The 23,886-nt window shown below is 31.7% G+C and overlaps 1 long non-coding RNA gene across 2 annotated transcripts; it reads left to right on the top strand.

Annotated features, from left to right (window-relative positions):
* The first annotated feature begins 383 nt into the window (after window positions 1-383).
* Window positions 384-5,496, top strand: LOC126888294 (uncharacterized). Of its 2 annotated transcripts, none has more exons than XR_007699491.1 (2): window positions 384-736; window positions 5,263-5,496. It is a non-coding gene; the product is annotated as an uncharacterized LOC126888294 (long non-coding RNA). The 2 variants fall into 2 exon arrangements; XR_007699490.1 differs by lacking the exon at window positions 384-736 and adding an exon at window positions 944-4,695.
* Window positions 5,497-23,886: the final 18,390 nt, after the last annotated feature.

Below are 23,886 nucleotides of genomic sequence, written 5' to 3'. Positions count from 1 at the left end.
ATATGCTATTAGGTTCACTTACATCCTATCGGCATATACTCTGTCCAATTTTATATACCAACAAAATTAATGTTCATTTAAACTATACCCTGCATGGTATCATGGGTGATACACATGGTCCAGAAATAACCCAAGAAAGTTTGATCACCGGTGATACATATGGTACCACACACAACGCTGAATCATCACAGTATCATATTGTTTCGAGCTTCTGTCATAAGTGAGAATCGTTGAAAAGCCTGGAACACAATGAAAAGAGAGGAGAGAGACTCACATAGCGCTTGCCGTGTCCAGTGGTAAGTGATACACATAAGGTTTGTTCCAACATGAACTTTTGGACGTATTATTTCGTTTCCATGGACCCCATGGAACGTTAATTATCCAGTGTGCGTCTTGGAAGAGTGTTGCCATCGTATACGCTAAAAGCTGATTGGCTCCGCCATCTTTTGCTCAGATTTCCGGATTAATTTGGAAGGGGTAAACAGATGATCAGTTGTTTATTTTTCGTTTACTCTGGTTTAACCTCACTTAACTAGATAGATCGAGAAATATTAAATTACTATTACTATTATCCAGGTTGAAAAATGCCTTCCTCTAAGGTAAAAGGTTGCGAAGTCGATTGGGGAAAAATAATGTGAAAATGAATTCTTTCCCAAAAGAATATGAACGACGGAAAGTATGGATTAAAAATATAGGGTTAAAACAAGATCCAAACAAATATGCTGTTGTTTGTGAAGTAAGTTCTTCAAGTAAAATTAATTGAGTATTTGCATTTGATGCATTCTCTTTATAATATTTATATCATTAAAAAATATTGTATTCAATTTTTGAATGTTTAGGAACACTACTTCTAACATGTGGAAAAAAGTTAGACAAGATGGCAGCAGAAAATTAAAATGCAATGCTGTACCAACAATATTTAGAGAAGAAAGCGAAAGTATTTAATTATTTATATTGGTTTTTTGTTTATTCACCAATTTAACACCTATAGATATTTGTATAACAAGAGAGCGAAGTGCACCTTTTCCTCCCAAGAATAAAGTTTACTAGTTTACTACAGTAATCATTCAAGGGAGGAAAAGGCACTTCTCCCATGTTATACATTTTTCCACCTCCCTCAAATAAGTCATTTTTTCATTTTTAAAATATTTATATAACTGTTGATTGAATACATGAATCATAATTGAATACAGGAATTTGTGTATTCAATCAACAATAGAACTAACAAAATTTATTAGAGAACTAAAACTAACAAGTAGGTACAGTATAACTATCAAATTATTAATGAAAAATTTTTAAATCAAAATAACAATTTACTGTTATTACCATTTTGCAACATCTATAAATAAAATTTAAAATGTATGGATACTTACCTAATAGAAAATAGAGTAATAGTATAGGGTGTCAATAAGTTATTTCATCGATGCTATGACATAGTATGACGTCAACATCACTTTTACTTTTACTCCCTAGGGATTAAAAGTACTTTGTTTCCCTAGGGAGAAAAAAATATGACTATGCTCCCTACAATGAGGCCAGGAAATGTATACTTTGGATAGAGTAGGTGGGAAAATCTGTTTTATTCAGTTATTGTGATTTGTTTCTTACAGACAATCGGTTTGTTCTAGCACGAGTTTCAAACGGTCTGAAACCATTAGCGAATAGTGGACCAGCACGAGTAGAGGGGATAGCACTCGTAACTGTATTATGTTCTCTCACTGACCAACTGTTTGCTGACTAGTTCGACTGTTTGCTAGAACAAACCTATTATTCAAACAAAATGTCCTCTACGTCAGACTGATCAGAATTTTAAAAATGTGTCATATCAATCAAATCAAAAAATTTCAAAAATTGTTCCTGTAACCATTTTTAGTGGAAATAATAACAGTACTTATATTGGATCAGAGAGCCACCCAATTCATTGTTAAAGTATGATAAACTAAAAGTTAAACAATTAGGCATGCACTTCATATTATATTTAATGAAATATAACCCACTGGTACTCATACAAACTTGACGGCAAGCAAATGCAACAAATTTTTCCTCATTTATTAGTTTTTCACTACCGTTAAGTTTGGAAACAAGCGCTGTTGCCAAATAAAAACATATACAGTCGGAAAAATGAAAGAATACCCATGAACGATCACATCAATCACATATTTTGTATTTGCTGTTTTTTTTTTCATAAATAATAAATGAGAGAGATAGATTATTAATAATCTGAATAATATGTGATTGATGTGATCGTTCATGGGTATTCTTATGTATTTACCACAGCAACTACAGGTGACACTGTTTCTCTTTGTCTTTAAGAGTGTGAAACAAAGATAACTACAGTGGGAAAAATAAAGAATACCCATGAACGATCACATCGATCACTTATTTTGTGTTTCCTATCTTTTTCTATAACAAACGTTTATTATTTATAGAAAAAGACAACAAACATAAATTAAGTGATTGATGTGATCGTTCATGGGTATTCTTTCATTTTTCCAACTGTATCTGTAATATACGCTGAGCTCGTAGGTAGAGGGGATAATTAAAAAATCGCGAGAGCCAGTAGTGACAAGTCTGTAAACCTTTACTGGAAATTTGACATAAATGTCAAAGTGAATAATTTAAAATTGAAATTAAAAACATTAATTAGAAAAAATATTATGTTGGTCAAAGCTGTGGTATATATTTTTATCTTAAGTATACTTACGGTTTAAATACTGAATTAGGTTTTTTTAATATTTTGTAATATCTAATTATAATTAGATATAAATCATCTAAGCGCCATCTACACGATAATTGTGAATGTATCTGAAGTAAGAAATTAATATTTCATTAAGAGAACGTTAAAACAGTTAGCAAAATTTTTAAAAAATCGATTACAATTTAATTACTTTTTGCGTTGTAAATATTAAGCGATAAAATTAAATAATAAATTTAAAAATTACTGGTGACAGTTGAATTAGTAATCCTCTAGGAGCGACACCAGCGAAGCTCAGAGCGTATAAGTGGGTGCGTTTGGACGACCATAGCGGCTGACTGTCAGCAGAAATCGGCTGAGTGGTTGTATCCAGCTGTGATAGGGAAAGCTTAGTAAATCTCTCAGCGGCTGACTTCCAGCGGTGACGTCTGACAGCTACTGCTGGCTCAGCTGTCCAGCCGCTGTGGTCATTCGAACGCACCCAGTGTCAGTCATGTTTTCCTATAGTATAGAAGGCTTAGATAGAAGGTTATGTAAGATTTTTGTTTATTTTTTCTTCTTCTTTTGTGGCCTTTGGAAGCTGTGCCCATTTAGCCAGGAACATTTCTTAAAATTAATGCCTAACTAAACCTACCATACAAGAAAACCATTACGAACCTAAACGACCAATCAAGGATACGGAAGGGAAAGTAAAGTTATTTAAAAAATAAACTGTTGTTAAAATATAAACTAAATAAATAAAATATAAATTGAAAACAATAATTTGACATTATACATGTAACCTCCAATATTATGACAGACGTCAGTTACCATGACATCATATATTATACTCGTCACTAATTCTAGCCAATGAAATGCTTGCTGTAATAGGAATGGCATATCAAAAAAATCTGACTATTCTCTATATATTTTTTCAAATTTAGAATATGGCAACAAGGGGAAAGTTATGTGCATTGCTCATTGTTTGACTTTTCCTATATCTTTAGTATCAGGTCATCGTACAATACAAATACTTCCTGCAATGATTGGAAGTAATGCAGAACAAGAATTGAATTTGGAATCGCCGAGAAAAAGGATTGGTGTACCAGGGTTGGAAAAAACCCGGGTTTTTTATTAAAAGCCCAACCCGATGGGTTTTTAGGGTTTTTTCGGGTTTTTTTGGGAATTTTCAGATTTTTATTTTCTGATGAGTTTTTGGCAGTGATGTTATCATTCAAGATTAAGGATACAGATATGTTCCCCGCAACACTTTTCAAAGAAGAACTTGTTAAAAAATTCTCAACAAAGAAATGGTGGAAGCTGATATCAATAAAAAATAAAAAAACAAATAAAAAACCATATGAATTTTGTATTTATATGTTATCTTTGTTCTCATGTCCAGCTTCCATCTGCATCTATTGAGCGGATTTTTTCTTCATATGGATTAATATGGACTAAGCTTCGCAACAGATTAGGTGCCGATAGAGCTGCAAACTTGGTAAAAATATATTATCATTTAAGAACCGAGTCCTCGACCGAGTCTAACGAATAACGAATGGGAATTGGGAATGTGACAAAAATACAGATTCTTATTTTTCTGATAACTAATATGCTTTGCTGATGCTTTGTTTAACAAGAAACTTGTTTATTTTTTTATTTGTCTATATACCATGTTTAAAATAAGTGTTTTATTAGTTTAGTTTCAGTTTCTCTCGTTTTGTATTCACCTACTACTTACTTCATGGTATTTATGCTAGTTTTTGTTGTTATTCAGAAATAAATATGACGTTCATTCAACTGAAAATTTGCTATTTTTGAAAAAACTCCAAAAAACCCAATAATAGTGGGTTTTATCAATTGAAAAAACCCGAAAACACCCGCTGGGTTTTATAAGATGGGGAAATTCTATGCCAACCCTGGTGTACAAAATAAGAAAGTATATAAAGGACAACAAACATCTTCCATAAGCGATCAAAATTGTATAACTGAAATTCAGGAAATAGATTCTGCTCCACCTTTAGGTATAAAAAATATTTTGACATTTTTTTTTATTTAATACACAATTTAATTTACCATCTGATCATGAAGCTATAAGTAAATGGTGTGAATGTTGAACACATGAGGGAGAAGCTGCCATGTGGCAACTCTCCTGTATAATATATTTTATATTAGTTCACATAAATAGTTAATTTATTAAGTCTGTTGGCCATGGTTTCTTCAGTCACCTTTCAAATCCAGGAGGGGTATTTAGCAGTCTCGATTCGTTACTTGGATGATCCGTTGTCCATCAAGGAAGTTTCTTGTGATTATTCTAATTTCTTCCTCTACCAAGGATGTGGCAGAGTCATCTTGTATAGGGTTTTGTTCAAGTGTAAACACTTTTTTGCGCCAGTCCAGAGCTGTCTGCCAGCGCTGTCTTGAATAGAAAGGTGGTCTATTTTTCATGCCACTGGCATTCCAGTGAGACTGGCACCAGTTTCTGGATACATGTAAACGTTACTTTATTTTATGTAAATATTATTTTCATTCTAGAATCAAAGGGAGACTCTTTTAACAGGTAAATGACGCTATCATTCTTTTTGTTCTAGAAAAACTGTAAATAGTATTTAAGGCAACGATTGTGAATGAGTGAGAAGTCTAATAAAGCCACGACGAGATACTGTATTAGAGCGTACGATTTGGAGGTATTTTTGATTAGATAAATTTTGTTAAGTACAATATAAATTAGATTTGATAATGTGTAGTATTTCCTAATAAATTAAATACTATTAAGTGTTTATTGTTCTTGTAAGTTAGTGTGGTAAATAAATAATATGAAGTAAGTCTGTGTATTTAAATTAATATAAGTGTTCTTATTTAAAAATAAATAAAGTCAATTCAAAATAAATATTAATGCCTAAAAATCAAATTAGTAAAGTCGCTCACATGTCACTAGCAAAGAAACTTGTCAGCTTTTTGTTTCCGGTTGATTTGGACAGGTTAAGAATTTAAAGTGGTAACACTACATGTTAAATCAATCATTTTAAATTGTTTACAGTTTTACTTACAGTAGGAGATGTAACATACTGTTGTTTACCAGTATGCAAAAATTAAAAAATCTTTCATAGATATTGATTCACCACTCAAGAACTAACAAATTGTGAAGAGCACAAATATGCCTGTACTTCGTTATCTGTCCAGGGCCGATATCAATTGATTGTCACAATATTGTATAGGTATAGAATAATTCATTTTATTACAATTAACAGTTTTTAGGTTTCCATACTTCTAAAGGAAAAACGGACCCTTATAGGCTCGCTATATACTTATACTATGGCCAAAAAGCGGTAGTGAGAATAGAAGACATAACATCAGAAGAAATAGAAATGAAAAAAAAAGGTGTTCGACAAGGGTGTATACTTTCACCAATATTATTTAATATATAGGTACTCGGAAGACATATTAAGTAAGACAATGGATGAAATAAACATAGGCATTAGAATTAATGGCATGATCATAAATAACCTGAGATATGCTGATGATACAGTTCTTTTAGCCGAATCACATGAAAACCTACAGATACTGCTTACTTAATAAAGTGACCGCAGTAAGTGGAGAATATGGACTATCGCTTAACATAAGCTTTATTCCAGCAATGTTCCATTAATTTTATGTCTCTTCCACATTAACCAAGAAGAGGTGTTGAAATTTCTGATACATTTCCAGTGGATAGATTACCAGCTATTCGTGATGAATAATGAGTAATACAGACTTAAAAATTCATACAGACCTAGCAGTCATTACTTAGCTTTTGATTAAAATTGACAAATCTAAACGCACTAAGTGGTCTATTACTTTTCTGTCCAAAAAACGTTTATATGTTTTTTGTCATTTTGAATTAAACACCTATAAGTTCGTTTATGCTTTATGTTTCTAGCTTGATTCTATTTTTGAAGTTATTAGGTGCGATTGGGAAAAATGTTGTGAGTTTTTTATAAAACTAACAGTATGCACTATTGTGCACACAGACAATATAAAGTTAGTTGCTAAATCTTTCAAGTTACGTATCGGTGGAAATAAAGTGTGAACAAAATATATTGGTGTTTTTAGTAAATATATGTTTTATAATTTTTTAATTTGTGCTATTCTTTTAATGAAATTTTTTGGAAAGTAGTAAGTATTAAAATTTAATTTAATATTTAAATAAATTACAAATAAACTGTTTGTTTTGAATCTATTTATTTCCTTGAAATAGTTGAAATCATATATACAGTAGACGCTCTCTTAACCAACCATGACGGGAGCTGCCCATAGGTCGGATAATCAAAAAGTTGGTTAAACCGAAAATCTTTAAAACCACCCTCAGAAAGACATTACATATGTAACTCTATTAAAAATATATATATATTTTATGATCTATAAACAAAAAAGTAGTATGTACATATAGTCTGTCCGCTATAACTTTTCCCATGGGTCACGATTCATTTTCAAACAAATTAAGTCAAAATATAAAGTGAAACGAATGTCGATGTGTATATACATATGTAATTAACAATATCACTCACAAGACAAATTATGAAACTTGTATGACCTCTAATCTAAAAATAGTATCATCCAAAAAGATGTAGGGTCGGTCGGTTAAGAGGGTGTCTACTGTAAGTATAACTTACATAAAAGTACACACACTATTTTTTAATCCATGTTTAAACACTGGTTATGTCACTAGTATTAAAAGAGGCACCTAAACACATTTTGCAAATTATCACAAAAACTAATCTTGTAAGTAACAGACCAGTTTAGCTCCAGCATCCTCATCTGATCTTCCCCCTTTTCTAGCAACAGTTTATGCCTGGGAGAATCCACCTGCAGAATAACTGATAAATGCTTATACTTTTCATTAACAATAACCATACTAACTCCTTCCACGCTATGTATTCTGCTTTACTATTTTGACCAGCTTCTTATCTTATTCCCAGTATCTTCCACACATCCGAACCTAAATGACTTAAACTCATACTCTCACCTTTTCTATAGAATTATCACAATACCGTTTTAGCTTTTTAAGAAGCAAATGATATTTTTACACAATCAGTGTGAAACCAATTATCGCAAGCTCCATTGCAGCCCATCCATAATGAGACCAGAATTTTGTTTACTTTACAATGATTTGGTTCAGATTCATTTAGTTTCTGTTATGAATTAACATCTTTTTTCTCCGAATCAATATTGCACTATCTATAGGCACTTCAGACTTTCTCAAAACAAGCAGTTCTAATAAAAGAACATAACATTAATTTAATCAAAATATTGCATTTTTTCATTTTTTGCAATGTTTCTATATAACCTCAATCTTCTTTTTACAACTGACAGTTATGTAAAATTTATATTTTTGTGTGCGACTAGGGCAACCAGTGATCACTGAGGGCGGCCATATTTTGCTCTGGTTTCCGGGCTTGGCTACACTCTCCCTGGACGCACTCTGTAATTATCTAGTAACGAAACGGTAATCTCAACTGTTCTTGGTCGTGTTGGAATTTTCATAAACGTCAAAGTCTTGAAATGTCCTATTTCAGAAATTTTAGTGTGGCAACGTTGCAGACGTCAGTCAGCCAATTTTCTTCTTTTCTTGCAAGTTGTAAAACGGGCTTAACAAAAACAAATATGAATATGAATGAATAGGGCTTTTCATTCACAGTCATTTGTTTCGAGTTTCTGTCATATGTCGTATAATCCGTGTCAGTGATATGGGAGGGAGGGGATGGGATCACTTCGGCCATGTTGTGCGTCTCATTGACACTATAGGGCTTTTCATCGATTGTCATTTGTTTCGAGCTTCTGTCATATGTTGTATAATCTGTGTATAATATTAATATACACGGATTATATGACATATGACAGAAGCTCGAAACAAATGACTGTGAATGAAAAGCCCTATTGACAGCTCTTGTTGTTTGGTTTAGTCGGTGGTTTAGTTGTGAACTTAAAAAATATATTTTATAAATTGTTTTGAACTTATTTTTGCAGTGATTTTATAGTGACAATAGTATGCCGTCGTGTGCGTTCCCGTCGTGTAATTATAACGCTCGAATGAATAAAGAAAACTCAACCAAAATCTCCTTACATTGGTTAGTATCTAAGCATAAACAGTGGACAGGGCGGTATTACTTCCATTTTAGTGATAATGCATGTAAAAATAACAGGTAATTTTTTAACTTGGTTTATATGATTGTAGTTTTCCTAAAGATGTTAAAAGGAGAAAGGCCTGGATACAGTTCGTAAATAAAGAGAACTGGGAACCAAGCAAAGGAAGCAGATTATGTACAAAACATTTTGCTGAGAGGGATGTAGATCGGACTTCCTTAGCTTATCCTATTCGTTTGCGAGAAAATGCAATCCCTACAATTGGTGAATCTCAGGTAACATAAATAAATTATTAAAATAATATGTGTACATATTTGCGGTCAGTTTATTTTGTAATTAACAGTGAATTCAACTTAAAAACACGATTGCAGTGTTCCTCAGTATTCATTCCTATTATACTCTACACTCTACATAATGATGTAAACTAACTAATGCCAAATCACACATTTTGTTAATTTAACGTTTGTATTAAACGTAATATTTTTTAATGTTTAAGTGACTGTAAAATTAAATAAATAAACAAAATGCAGTATATATTCTGTACATAGAATGTACATTGTTATACAAAATATTCCGACCACCTCATAATTTCCAAAACTCAGTTTTTATAAAATAAATTCACCTACTTACACTAGGTTCGCTTTCAAGATGCAGTAGCAATAAACAAACCAAGACACGTTAAATGCTACTAGGAACACTCCCGAATCATAATTTACAATGTATAAACTTTGGAAATCATGATTTGGGATTTACAATGTATGTACATTGTAAATTATGATTCGGTTGTGCTCCTAGTGGCATTTAACGTGTCTTGGTTTGTTTATTTCTACTGCATCTTGAAAGCAAACCTAGGTAGTTTGCAGTTTTTATTTAATTAAAAAATGTTATCTGTTAGTGTATAATAAATTGTAGTGTCCTATAAATTAAAGTAAAAACAAAATTAGAAATTTTAATATAGATTAATAATTTTTAAAACTCTGTGTGATTATCGGAGGCCAGATTTTTTATGAAAAAAAGGTAAAAACAAATCGGTAGTTAGCATCAAATTTTAACGAATGCATACAGATGAAACATAATTTTGAGTCGTCTTTAACTTGTAAGATGTCTTAGTGGCAAAACTTAGTGGTTACTTTGGCAAAACACTCGTGTAAATGATTTTAATTTAACGTTTTAGAACTATGGGATCAAATGACAAAATGAATTGTTTTCCTCGAGTCATCTTTGAAATTTTGAGCGCCCTCTGTCGGAATTTAATTTTGCGAATAGGTAATAGGTGTGTAGGAGCAGATTTCAACTAGTTTCTTGATAAACTTGTTATAATTTTGTATATTATGTACTAAGTTTTATAAAATACTAATTTTATAAAAAAAATATCCTATCAAGGTTCAATTTTTTTAATATTTTTTAGGAATAACTCATTTATGAATTCTTTATTAAGCACTTATACAATCTAAACTTACCTTTGGCCTTTTAGGATAGTGTGGAATACGAAATAATTACTTGCATTCTATAAACATTATTGAGAAGTGGCTAAATAGAATTATTTATGAGACAAATTTAAGATATTCCAGCAAGCTGTTATATAACGAAAGTCAATTTTGAACTGTACGTAAATTATTCTGTCACAAAGCTCTTATACATGCATATAGAGGAAAAAAAATAATATTAGACTTTAGCAATAGCCCATCAAACCAGGTACACAAGGACTATTGCAATTTTACCTAAACGTACAGTAGAGTCCCGCTAATCTAAACTTTAGTAATCCGAAAATCCGCTTAATCCGAAAGAGAATTTGGCAATAGCTTTAGAGAGCAATCAAATTTTTGTCTTGAAAAACGGTGTTTGATCCTACGTCTCAGATGAATGTGTTTTTTATTAAAGGCTTCATTACTTCCTTCTTATTATCATAGGCTCTTATTGCGTTCAAAAAACGAAAGTACTGTACTTAATGATAGGCATCGTGTTATTTTTTCTTAAAAGGGTATTTTAAGAAAATCTGTATAATCCGAAAAATTCGGTAATCCGAAATGGGTTCGGTCCCAATTATTTCGGATTACCGGGACTCCACTGTAATAAATCCATACTCAAGAGATATGTTGGTTACATAGGGCCCAGAATATATATCTAATTGTCTACAGGAGAATTTAAAACAAATTAAAAATTATAAAAAACATATACATAAATATGAAATCAAACAATGGATTGGAAACAGAACAACACAATTCTATGAAAAACCGATTAATGGACAACCTCAATAAATAATAAATATCTAAAATATTACCAAATACTACATTTCTTCAATTTATTGTAATTAATGTCTAAAACACATTTATGTCACATGCAATATTAAAATTAATCTATTTAATTGTTTATAATGTAATAATGTATTGCACATAATATGTAATTAAGTGCGTATACGTTACTGTTTGTTTATATTTTTTTTTTGTTTATATGTATAATATATACAGTGAGGACATTTGAGTTTACATAAATTCATTATCTCGAGAATGGGCAAATTTGAAGAGAAATCCTCAGACAGGTCGTAATAATTAATGATTTTTTTAAATGAGAGTAGGGGTTGTGTGAAAGCTCATTTGAAATGTTATTTAATTCTCTATTCAGTACTATAAACCATAACCAAATTATTTATACAGGGTGGCCAAAAAAATTTTTTTAAATAAAATAATTGATCAAAAAGAAGAATGTATGTAATTTATTTAATTCGAAATACATTTTACTGTTGTCTGAAAACAAGAAAAAATGTTTATTTGATAAATAAATATTGTTTTTCGCTTAAATTGTCTGCCTCTTAGCAGTCTGAACATTTATAATTTAAGCGAAAAGCAATGTTTATTTTCCAAATTAACATTTTTTTTCTGTTCTCTGACAGCAGTAAAATGTATTTTGCATTAAATAAATTACATACGTTCTTCTTTTTGTCTCAATTAATTTAATTCAAAATTTTGTTTGCCACCCTGTGTAAATAATTAGGTTATTTTTATATTACTCAATAGAGAATTAAATAACCTTTCAAACGAGCTACCACACAACCCCTACTCTCATTTAAAAAAATTATCGATTCCATCATCACGCCCAGATGGATGACGTCACCAGTATTTTATATGCCAGAAAGTCCTAATTTAAAAATAAAAATCAACCTGTATTTCTCTTCAAAATTGCCCATTCTCGAGATAATGAATTTATGCAAACTCAAATGTCCTTCACTAAATATTCATATATTTGGTTTATTGTTTGTATGGTTTTATGTTTATTTAATACTTATTCAGTATGCTTTTTGATTTCTTGTAAATCTATATTACATATTTTATTATTATCTCTTTGATATTGTGATACCTAGCGTTTGTTTTTTTCTTTTAGGTGCTACAAATGCAGGAGAATGCAAAAGTGAGGATATTATCTAATATATGTATCCAATCGCCAGGGAACGTAACTTCCGAAGTAGCACAAGATGTTCCTAGTACATCACGTCAGTTAACTCCTAGGAAGCGGAAGATGTATAAAGAATTAGGTCGTTCGCAGAAAATTAGTAGTGAAAGAAAACGAAGATTAAGGAATCTTCGTCGAAGACTACAAAGAAGTGAGAAACAAGTAGCTAGCATGAAGAATGTAATTGATAAACTCAAGAAAACAAGGTTGGTTCAAGAAGAAACATTGGATCTTCTTGAAAAATTAGGAGCACCTAAAGAATTTGTTATAAGGCAATTCAAAAAAGTGGAAAAAAAAGCGCTACCTAAGCAGTATTCAGAGCAATTGCGAACATTTGCTCTGACACTACATTATTACTCACCTGCAGCGTATAAATATGTTAGGCGAACATTTGATACATGTTTACCTCATCCTAGGACTCTAAGTAGATGGTATACAGCCATTGATGGTGAACCCGGTTTTACGAAGGAATCCTTTGACGCCTTAAGACTAAAAGTCAACTCATCGAATGACAAAGTAATATGTGGTCTGATATTTGATGAAATGTCTATCCGGCAACAGGAAGAATGGGTTCCAGGCAAAAAATGTTATGGGTATGTTGACTTAGGTACTGGTGTACAGGAACAGGTGTTAGCCAAAAATGTCCTTGTATTTATGGTTAACTGTATTAATGGTGCCTGGAAAATGCCTGTAGGATATTTTTTGATAGCTGGCTGCACTGGAGAACAAAAAAAAAGTTTTGTCCTGGAGTGTCTGCGGAAGTACCATGAAGTAGGTGTAGATGTTGTAAGTGTTACTTTTGACGGGGCTCCAGTTAATCTCACGATGGCTAAGCTATTAGGATGTAATTTGAATCATTCATCCCTACAAACTTTTTTTAAACATCCTTGTACAGACAAAGATGTAGTTATAGTTTTAGATCCTAGTCATATGATTAAGTTAGTTCGTAACACTTTAGGTAATAAATCTAGTTTTGTAGATGACAAGAATAGAGTTATTGAATGGAGGTATTTTAAGGAGTTGCATTATCTCCAACAGAGTGAATCTTTTCATTTAGCCAATAAATTAAATGCCCAACATGTTTATTTTCGCAGACAAAAAATGAAAGTGTCACTGGCTACTCAGGTATTAAGCGAAAGTGTTGCAGTAGCTTTAGACTTTTGCAATAAAGAGTTAGGTTTATCACAATTTTCTGGAGTTGAAGCAACTGTTAGATTTGTAACAATCATGAACAAATTGTTTGATATACTTAATTCCAGAAGTTTGTTGCAGCATGGCTTTAAAAAGCCTTTAAGTTTAAATAACTATGATAACACTCTAAATTTTTTAAATGAAGCAGACAAATATATTAGTGAGTTAAAAGCAGCTCGAGGTCAGGACCTACTAATGTTAGATACAGATTGTTTTACTGGATTTCTTGGATTAAAAGTATGCATATCCAGTATAAAAGTTCTTTCTAACCAGTTAGTTGTTCCTTCTACTTTAAAGTATTTACCATTTTACAAGGTATCACAAGACCATATACAATTATTTTTTAGTTCAGTTCGAGCACAAGGCGGTTACAATAATAACCCAAGTGCTAGACATTTTCAGTCAGCTTATAAAAAAATTTTGGTACATGTTGAACTGAAAAATAAATTTAGTGGTAACTGCTTTCCTTTGGAAGATTTAACTATTTTAAAATGCAATCCCACTGATCACATTAATATCACTTCCAGAGATTATAGGTTGAGTGGTAGTTGTACTACTGACGTGCCAGTAGATATAAGTGATCATGATCACAGCTATATTAATCCGTTTTCTGTTTATTCAAAAAGCATAATTACATATATAGCTGGTTATGTTGTGTTTTACTTACAAAAAAGAATAGTCTGTAATGAATGTTTAAGTGCCTTAGTAAGTGTCACTCGGAACAACTTTTTATTTTCATTTATTGATAAAAAAAATAAAAAAGGATTGCAATATCCATCTGAGAGTGTGATCGATATTTGCTTTATGGCTGAGAAAATTTTAAAAGAGGTCCCTTCTCCAACTCGTATGAATACCGACGAGTTAGTTACAAACGTTTTGCGGAGGTACATAAACAACGACATCTTTTTAAATTTACTTAGTCATAGCATGGATCAACAATTCTCAGATAATCACAGAATGCTCCTAATAAAGGCTGTAGCTAGTCGCTATATTGATATTAGGATGTTCTATATGTGCAGGACTAGGACTGACAAATCCCGCACCACGAGACCTCTTATTAATAAAGTAGTATTATTTAGTGGGCACTAAATAATTTGTTGTGGTCAATACAATTTACTATTTTATTTGGCAGTTCCGGTCTGTTGAGGGATATTCCAAACCATTTTTTTTTATTTATAAATGAAAAAAAGTATAGATTTTTTCTTGTACTAATTAATGCATTAGAACATTCGGCACAAACTATTTTTAGTTTCAATGAGTGAACAAAATGACCTGCTCTATATATGCAATCATAATGCCTACTTCATTAAAAGCTGGATCTTGCGATAAGATTTTTAAAATCTCTTGAAGATTTATTTATGTGCACGATGGGATTACATTTTAAAATGGACACGTTCTAATAATATGCAGTTGCCTCTAAAGTTATCACTTAGTTCAACATGAACTAATAACTTTTTGTAAGCTGAAATGAACTGGCGAGCTGTCGTGTCATAATTAAGCCACCTTCTGATCTAATACTTTCAAAAAATAGCTCTATATGATCCTGGGAGAACTTATAGAATGGTAAAAAAGTTAATATGCCAGAAGTTACAAATGATTTGTATAAAAGATAAACTTTTTATGTATACTTTAAGACCTGAAAATCCTGTGTGACGAAGAGTGTCTAACAAAAGAGCACCACCAACATTAGTTTTTAACGCACTAAGGTATTTTTCAGTGGACTGTAGAAAACTACTTATTTCTGAATAATTTTGAATACTTTCTTTTATAACTAAACTGTAATAAATTTCTAGATTTAAGGACGTCAAATAAATTATTCATTATCATAACAAATCTAGTTGTGGTTTCAACTTACGTCAATTGCTATAACTGCAGTTCCTCTGAACAAAAGACCAAAGCGGATGCAACGCTTTAGTTAAATACATGAGTATCAAGACGAACTGTTTTTTTTTTGTTATAAAAAGCTATATACTGAGATCTTAATTTATTAGCAAGATGAAATGATTCTTTTTCTTGCAAATTTGCGAAATAAGTTCTTGTAGGTAATTCCACAATATAACTTCATTGTTATCATCGAACATGATACACATCCCTTCTAAGGTATTATACGAACTAATTTGAACATATGACAAGGATCCAAAAACAGTACATCATCACCATTTGAAGGATGCTTGAAGCTCGTTTTTAAATTTTTATGGTTTAGGTTACAGCCAAGATGAGCTGCCATTGTGAAATTTACTTGGCGGCCGTTCACAAGTTATACTCACTACCTTCATGTCAATGTTATGGCATTTGTGTAGGCACTGTTGGACTAAACCTTTTGTTTTTTGCTCTCCTGTAATTCCTTCTATTAAAAAATATCCAACTGGAACCTTGAAATGGTCATTGATACAGTTCAGCAAGAAAACAAAGGCGTTAGTGGCCTCTTGAGATCCTGTTCCCCTATCGATATAACCATAGAATATGTCTCTTTCAGCAACCCATTCCTCATGTCGGATAGAAATTTTATCTATAATAATTAAACTGCATAATTTATCAGGATCTAACAATGCTTTTGTTCCCAAAGCTCTAAAAGACTGCAGTAAAGCCAGGTTTACCATCAATACTTTGATACCATCTGTTCCATGTTCTTGGGTGCAACAAGCAAGTTTAAAAAACTGTCCTTACATAATTATATGCAGCAAGTGAATAATAATGTAGGGTCAAAGCAAATACTTTAAATTGCTCCGAATTATCGAGGTAGTGATTGATTTTTAAATTTTCTATTGCCTTAGAATAATTTCTTCTGGTCCATCTATTTTTGAAATAATATCCAGAACTTCTTCCTCTGAATAATTATGTTTCCTAAGTTCCGAAACAATATTCTTCATGACTGCTAGCTTTTTCTCTCTTCGTAGCAGTTTTTTATATCGAGGAAAATTTTCTTCTTCTTCGGCTACTGATTAATCTGCTGCGATTTAATTGTACCATTATAGTTCTTCCATTATATTATACTTTGAATTACTTTTTATACTAGGTCTCTTTTTTTACTCACAGAAACTAGTATCGCAAAATTAAGCCGTTTGTCCATAGAAACCACAATAGGTTGTAAACGAGGATAAACGGTACGGCATGTTGTTGATACCTTGTTTACCATAAATTTAGACGTTTATCATTTTCAGTGACAGTCACATTAGTGCATTTGTTGTATTTATTAGTTTATTTGGATTTATTGTTTCATTTGGATTTTCATATTATTTAAACTTTTAGTTTTTGTAGGTCATTGTTTTTATTTTCAAACATAATAGTTAGAACGATTAACTGTTGCTCTTTTAATTTTATTACTTCCGGAAGTATTTATTTTTACGCTAGTAAGACAACTAATATTTTCTAACTTATAAATTGTCATTACATTGAGAGATATCAATGATATTACACATCGACTTACTTACTGTTTTCATTTAAATTGTTTAAAAATCATTTGTGTTCATCACATCAATCAATTCTTTAAAAATCAGAATCATCACGTTTGTGCAAAGATATAATGGAACAACTATAATTTCCGTTTTCTTGGTGTAACATCAATATTCATATCGTCGCCTTAGTACTACATATAACTTGATAACTCCAAAATTGATGTTTTTTAGATAACTAGTTCACAAGATGTATTTTATTTTCTTCCATATTGCGTAAAAACTTGATAACTCTCTCTAAACGAGTTATAAGTATTTATTTATGATTGACCGAGGTTGATAAAACTCAAATGCCCCTAATATTCAGTGCTAAAACTTGACAACATAAGTTGTCAAGTTATTGTTTAATCGGAATAATCGTTAATGCAACATACACTGAAAGCTACAACTAGCTAACTCGAGTTATCTAGTTGTAGCACGTGTTTTTCTGAAACCATTGAGCTTACCGCGTAATTGCTATCTCTTTATTCGGTTCATGTTAATGCAAAAATTCGAGAATTGTTAGCAGATCTGGCAACCCCCATGTCAGAGGGCTAATTTTCACCAAAATAAAGCTTAAAAATCAGTTTTTTTACAAAGTTCACTAAGATGCAACTTGGCACGACATGCGACATTACCAAATGTTAACATTATGGTAGTGCTAAAAGTTGATAACTTTAATTTTCCGTTATTTTCCATATTGGAAAACAAATTTGCACCGTACTCCTAAATAGATCAGTAGCCAAAAAGTTAAGGAACAGTATTTTAGAGCTGCAGAGAAATCCCGTATTTACCAACATCATGGTAGCAGCACAAATATCTTTAAAATCTTTAAACCCGTTTATCTCAAAACTACTAATTTCGAGTTATCAAGTTATAGTATTAAGCTTAGGTGGTTATAGTTATGGTAGTTATAGGTGGTTTATGTATATGGTATGGTTTATGTTTATTAGTATATGGTAGTTATGATAATTATGGTGGTTTAGGTAGTTATAGTATTAAGTTTAGGTTTAGGTTATAGTATTAAGGCGACGATATGTGAAATGGATTCTGTAGATTCAGTCGATGTACTGGGTATATCTTAATATGGAAGTTCAATTTGGTTCTATAACATATTTTTTCTATGCTCATACTTTAATATAGGTTCACTACATTTATCATAATAAGCTTCATTATGATGCAGATTTTCATGACGATGCAGATTTTTAACTAATAGAATCGCGATATGGCATTAGCGATGAAGGTGGCACACGCGCAGTGACCATTGGCGAGTGAAATACATACGCTTTGACAGTTCTTAATATGTAAACAAGCTGACTAATTTAAAAATTAAATATTTTTAAGAAAATGTCTGAAGACGATAGGGATATTAAAAATTTATCCTCCAAATTCATTTTAATAATTGTAATATTGAAAATATAAATGTGTCAACAAAATAATTAATTAAACCATACAACTACTTAATTTGTTTGCGTTACAAAATTAATAAATTTGAATATATTTTTTGTTGTGAATGATCATAGAAAAAATCGTGTATACAACTTTCATTTAATTATTATCATTATGAAGCTCGTATGCTATAAGAAAATCGCCGCTAGGCGGCTCGTTTCGTATCCGTCATACTCGCTTCATAGTGACCATCATTAAATGCTCGTTGCATAATATACTAACATGTCGTAAAAAAGCAAAAATGTTATTTTCTATAAATTCATATAAAATCTACAATGAAAATATTAAGGTAACTTTTTCGAGATTTTCAATGCTGTCATTTTGTAAACTTTACACTCTTTAGGTAAGACCGATTCTGGAATATGCTGGTGGAACGTGGTATCTTGATTTGATTCGAGACAAAACTTTGTTGGAAAGCGTTCAAAGAAAATCCACTTGAATTTCATTGAAACTGAGAAGACCCCCCTATGCAGAGAGACTTAAGTATGACCAACCTAACTTCTTTTGAACTTTACCGACAACGTGGAGACTTAATTATCACATTTAAAAGATTAAAATTCAATTTCGGAAATCTCAACCAAATGTTTACCATAAATCAAGATGAATGCCTCAGAGGTTACCAGTTTAAACTTAAAAAAGAGAACTTCTCTACAAGATCAAGACAGAACTTTCCACTAAATAGATTTTTCGAGAGCTGGAATAACCTTAGTGATAACATTGTCTCGGCCTCTTCTACCAACACGTTTAAAAGTAAAGTGGACCATTTTCTATAACAGTCGAAATATTGTTTTTTATTTCAACCGAATTTTATTTTTTTTTGTTTTTTTTTTTATATTATCTACTAGTAAGTTACTTATAGTCCGTCCGCTATAACTTTTTCCATGCGTTACGATTCATTTTCAATCAAGTTAAGTCAAAACAGAAAGTGAAACGTACGCCGATGTGTGTAGTATATAGTATACGGTATACAAAATGTATATACACATCGACGTTCGTTTCAATTTATGTTTTGACTTAATTTGATTGAAAATGAATCGTACCGCATGGGAAAAGTTATAACGGACGGACTATATATAATTTCATTGTTTGTGTGCATAATAGGGACTTGCCCCTCCGTCCTTGCTTATGAATAATAATAAAAAAGAACATGTACTTTGTACGCAACTAACAAGTTATACTTCTGTTATTCTGATTTCAACGAAATAAATATACTTTAAGCAGTTTATTTGTATTTTATTTAAATATTAAACTAATTTTAATACTTACTACTTTCAAAAATTTTGTATTAAAACAATACCAAAAATTAAAAAAAGGAATATGAATCTTCCGGATTTGAATCCGGGACCTCTCGATCTGTAGTCGAATGCTCTACCAATCACCCATAATCGCTTTATTTACATGATTTCTCGCACATAATTACAAATCACGGTGACAAATAGATCAAGTGAAGTATAAATATAAAAATGTTTTAATAATACCTACTTATTATCTTACTCCCGAGGAAGACAGATCCAAAAACATAAAAATTATACTAATACTAATATGTTATTTTCATATCTTACTTCTGCTGATACATACATAACTTGAAAGATTTAACAACTAACTCCATACTGTATGTGTGAGCATGCGCGTGGCATAATAAAAATTCCCTCTCAATCGCACCTAAAGAAATATAACTTCAAAAAACCTCTTTGAAGTCGGAAGTGGAAAACTGGTTCTTAAATTCAAGACTAGTTTTGAATCTTGAAAAAACTAAAGGCGTATTGTACACCTGACAGTATTTAACTAAATGAACATCTGATACCATAGGCAGGGGGGCGTGGCCCCCCTGGCTTTTCGGCTGCTGTTAGCTATATATGGTTATCCAGAGCACACAAAATATAATGTGCAACATCTTCACGTCTGGCCCCCCTGAAAATTTTTATATGGGCGCCCGTGTCTGATACCCTTCTCTGAGTATGTCAAATGCTTAGGGGTTTGGATTGATCAAAACTTATATTTCACATATTCTTTATTTTAGTTTAATAAATTGTATTATTATGTTATTATTATTATTAAAAGTGTACTTGAAAAGTACTAAAAATTAAACTAATTTTATTTCAAATAACTTATTAATCTAACTCGATGCGTATTCCCAAATAAAATCGTAAATACATATTGAATTAATTTGAATCCGGACCTGCCCGCCGCCATATTGTGCGTCTCACCAAGTGGTCCCATTTAGTAAATACAGGCAGGATTGCTCGGGTCCTATCCACTCTCGTTCATATACGAAGCGTTAAATACCGCTATGAATTCCAAGATTTCATTGGTTAGAACTACCCACGTGATATCTGTGTTCGTATTGGTCAAATGATTAAGAATGACAGAGCGGGATATTTAAATACCAATATTGTATGCAAAGTGTCGTTTCAAGAAAACAAGTCAGCTGACTGAGGATGATGGATAAATATTAATTTCTTGTTTATCTTACAATTGACAATTTTTATGAGAGAAATAAAAGTGTGGTAGAAAATCAATATGTATTGAAAAACACTATTTATTCGTTTCTACTAGTCTTCTTTCTAGACTGTACCTTATAGTCTCATAAAATATTTCTTTTTATCTCATAAAAAATATAAACAATTATTGTATAGCTATAATATTCTTTTAATTTATTTCAGTTGTTCAATACAAACACGGCAGCACTAGAACTAGAATAGATCTTATAAATTAAATTATAAATGCATGAAAATCAAAAAGAGATAATTTACATAAAAGTTAATATACTGGATATGGGGAAAAGTAATTTAGGAGAAATTATATGTTATATTATATAATAATTATGATTTTCTTCGGCATTTTGTGAAGTATAGGGCATGTTGTGTCTTGTGTCCTTTTAAAAAGTCTGAAATTTCATTTACATTTGGATTTTTAAACGTATCACTTATTAATATGTTGCTACGATTTTTGTTCCTTTGTGGACAAAAACCGTTTCTGTGGTTCAATGTTTTTACATATTGAAACCTTTAAAACACTTCAATTTTTTTATGCAAATTTTTATTAAATTTTTTGTTGCATGTAGGTATATTTGACAAAACAATCTAAACATTGCTGTCACTTAAATTATCTAAATTGGGTGTATGTATTTACAAGCATCGTCAAATCTTCATGATCTTTTTTATTGCAAATTAAATTGATGTTACTTAAATCCTTAAAGTCGTGGTTTCACTATCAAATAATTTGATCAAACAGTTTGAGCAAACTCAGGAAGTGACGTCACAATTGCAGTTTGTTCAAATTATAAAAATCTAGTCGTCACACTATCAGTTTGATCAAAGTTTATATTGAGAGTTGTGGTAGTAGGTACATATATCAAAACCCACAAGCATTCTAACACTTTAGCGAATAATAAGCCCCAAACTCTCTATTGTAGAAGGGAGTTAGTAACAAAGCAAAAAGAAATCAAGTCCTGATTAGGAAAAATCTAGAAAACAAACAAGAGTAACTATTGGCTACAAAAGCTGCTGTACAAAAATCAGTGTGCACGCTGAAGAAAGCAACACAGGGAATGATAACGAAACAATTTTAATGTGTAGCTAGGCCATGACTGATAAACATATACAGGGGCTCACAGCTTAAACGATGCAGTCACTACTCAATAAAGCTAGCTTGTGTCAGTCGCTCAATATTTATTAGAAAAAACTTACATACTGAAAGTAGGTAAGTTAGTATGAGTCTTCTAAAATAGCATAAGCTATGTTTTGGGTTTCAAATATGCAATAATTAACACCCTCAGCGCCAGTGTATCCTTTTAGATATACACTGTCCTCAACAATGTGTACCGAAAAAGATACACATGGCTCGTTGTGTTCGATCTATTGTGTCACCTAAAAGGACACACTTTCCTAAGTTTTTATAATATGTAGAGAATAATGCTATGGCCTGAGCCAATTTCCTGGTATAACTGGGTTTGGCCTTATGACATAAAAAGATAGATTGTATGTAACTAGAAATTCGTATGAAAAATGTTGCCATGTATGGACCAAAACAACTTGCTCCAGCTCATTATGCAGGGAAAGATTCAAGGAAAAAGAAGCATAGGGAGATGCAGAATATCTTGGCTGCGCAACCTGAGAGAATGGTACGGATGAACATCAAACGAACTTTTCAGAGCAGTCGTCTGCAAAGTCCTAATAGCTAAGATGTATTGTCAGAGAAATAGCAAATAATCCCAAAAAAGTGCACCAAAATTGAGAGATGAGGTGGAAATACAGTTTGGAAAAAGATGTAACCCTAAAATAATTAGACGGATATTACAAAAGAATAATCTACATAGCTGAACTGCATGAAATAAATCTTCTATCAGCCAAAGAAATAAGCAACAAGGAGTTTTGTTTTCTTTATTAATATTCTCCTTTAAAAGTTTACATCATTTTAGCTGATATCAAAATCGTACACAAAATAATTAAAGAACTATTGTTATTTAAGTATGGTATATTTGAAACCCAAAACATAGCTTATGCTATTTTAGAGGACTTAGTAACTTACTTTCAGTATGTAATTTTTTTTTCTAATATTGGGTCACTGACACAAGCTAGTTTTATTGAGTAACGACTGTATCATTTCAGAATTGAGGCTGTGAGTCACTGTAGGTGCAGTACAATAATTTTGCTTATACAAATTATCAGTAATAATATTTATTTACATCAAAATAAAAATTCCATCACAGGGTGCGTTCGGACGACCATAGCGGCTGGCTGCCAGCAGAAATCGGCTGAGTGGTTGCAGGGAAAGCTTAGTAAATCTCTCAGCGGCTGACTTCCAGCGGTGATGGAATTTTTATTTTGATGTAAATAAATATTATTACTGATAATTTGTATAAGCAATTTGATGTCTAACAGCAGGGTCCGTATTCTTGAATTTCAGGGAGTAGAAATGGTAAGAGAAAGTGACGTAAAAGTAGGCGTGGCTCCCTAAAACCGAAAATGCTGTATTCTTGAAAAAAATTCTCTCGATCTTCGAGAGAAATGTCACTCCCTAAGGGAGTAATAATTTCTACTGGTAGTATGTAAGAGAAATTGAAAATGGGAGCGAAAATAACAATACATAACCTTAGAAAAGCGGAGATAACAGAGAAGTCTCAAAACCGTCTATTTTATTTCTATCTGCTTTCTTCAATATCCATGTTTGGGATGCATAATATTATGTAGCTCTTTTTCATATTTTCATGTGTTTCAAATTCATAGCTGTTTTTGTGATAGTAAGTCTTCTATGCATCTCTCTGTCACATAATAAAATCTTTTCTGTCTGAAATATCTTAGCTGATCCAATTGTATGGAACTCTGGTTTTTAATTACAATTTAGAGGTTTTTTTTTATTGAGAGGGTTCCCAATGTCAGATCTTGTCATTTTACACTGAAACTTATCCTTCAATCCACATGTAGATGTTATAATGTAACTTCCATATGCAGATTTATGGATGTTTCTATCTATAGAATAATGTCTATTAGATATTATCTATACAAAGATAATTCAAAGAGTAACAAGTCTGAATTATAGTAGTTTCGAGGCAAATGTTGGGAAGTGCTTCAA

This window comes from Diabrotica virgifera, chromosome 7, assembly GCF_917563875.1.
Source record: "Diabrotica virgifera virgifera chromosome 7, PGI_DIABVI_V3a".
NCBI lineage: Eukaryota > Metazoa > Arthropoda > Insecta > Coleoptera > Chrysomelidae > Diabrotica > Diabrotica virgifera.
The sequence above is the reverse complement of the archived record's forward strand: the minus strand, read 5'-3'. Positions and strand labels throughout refer to the sequence as shown.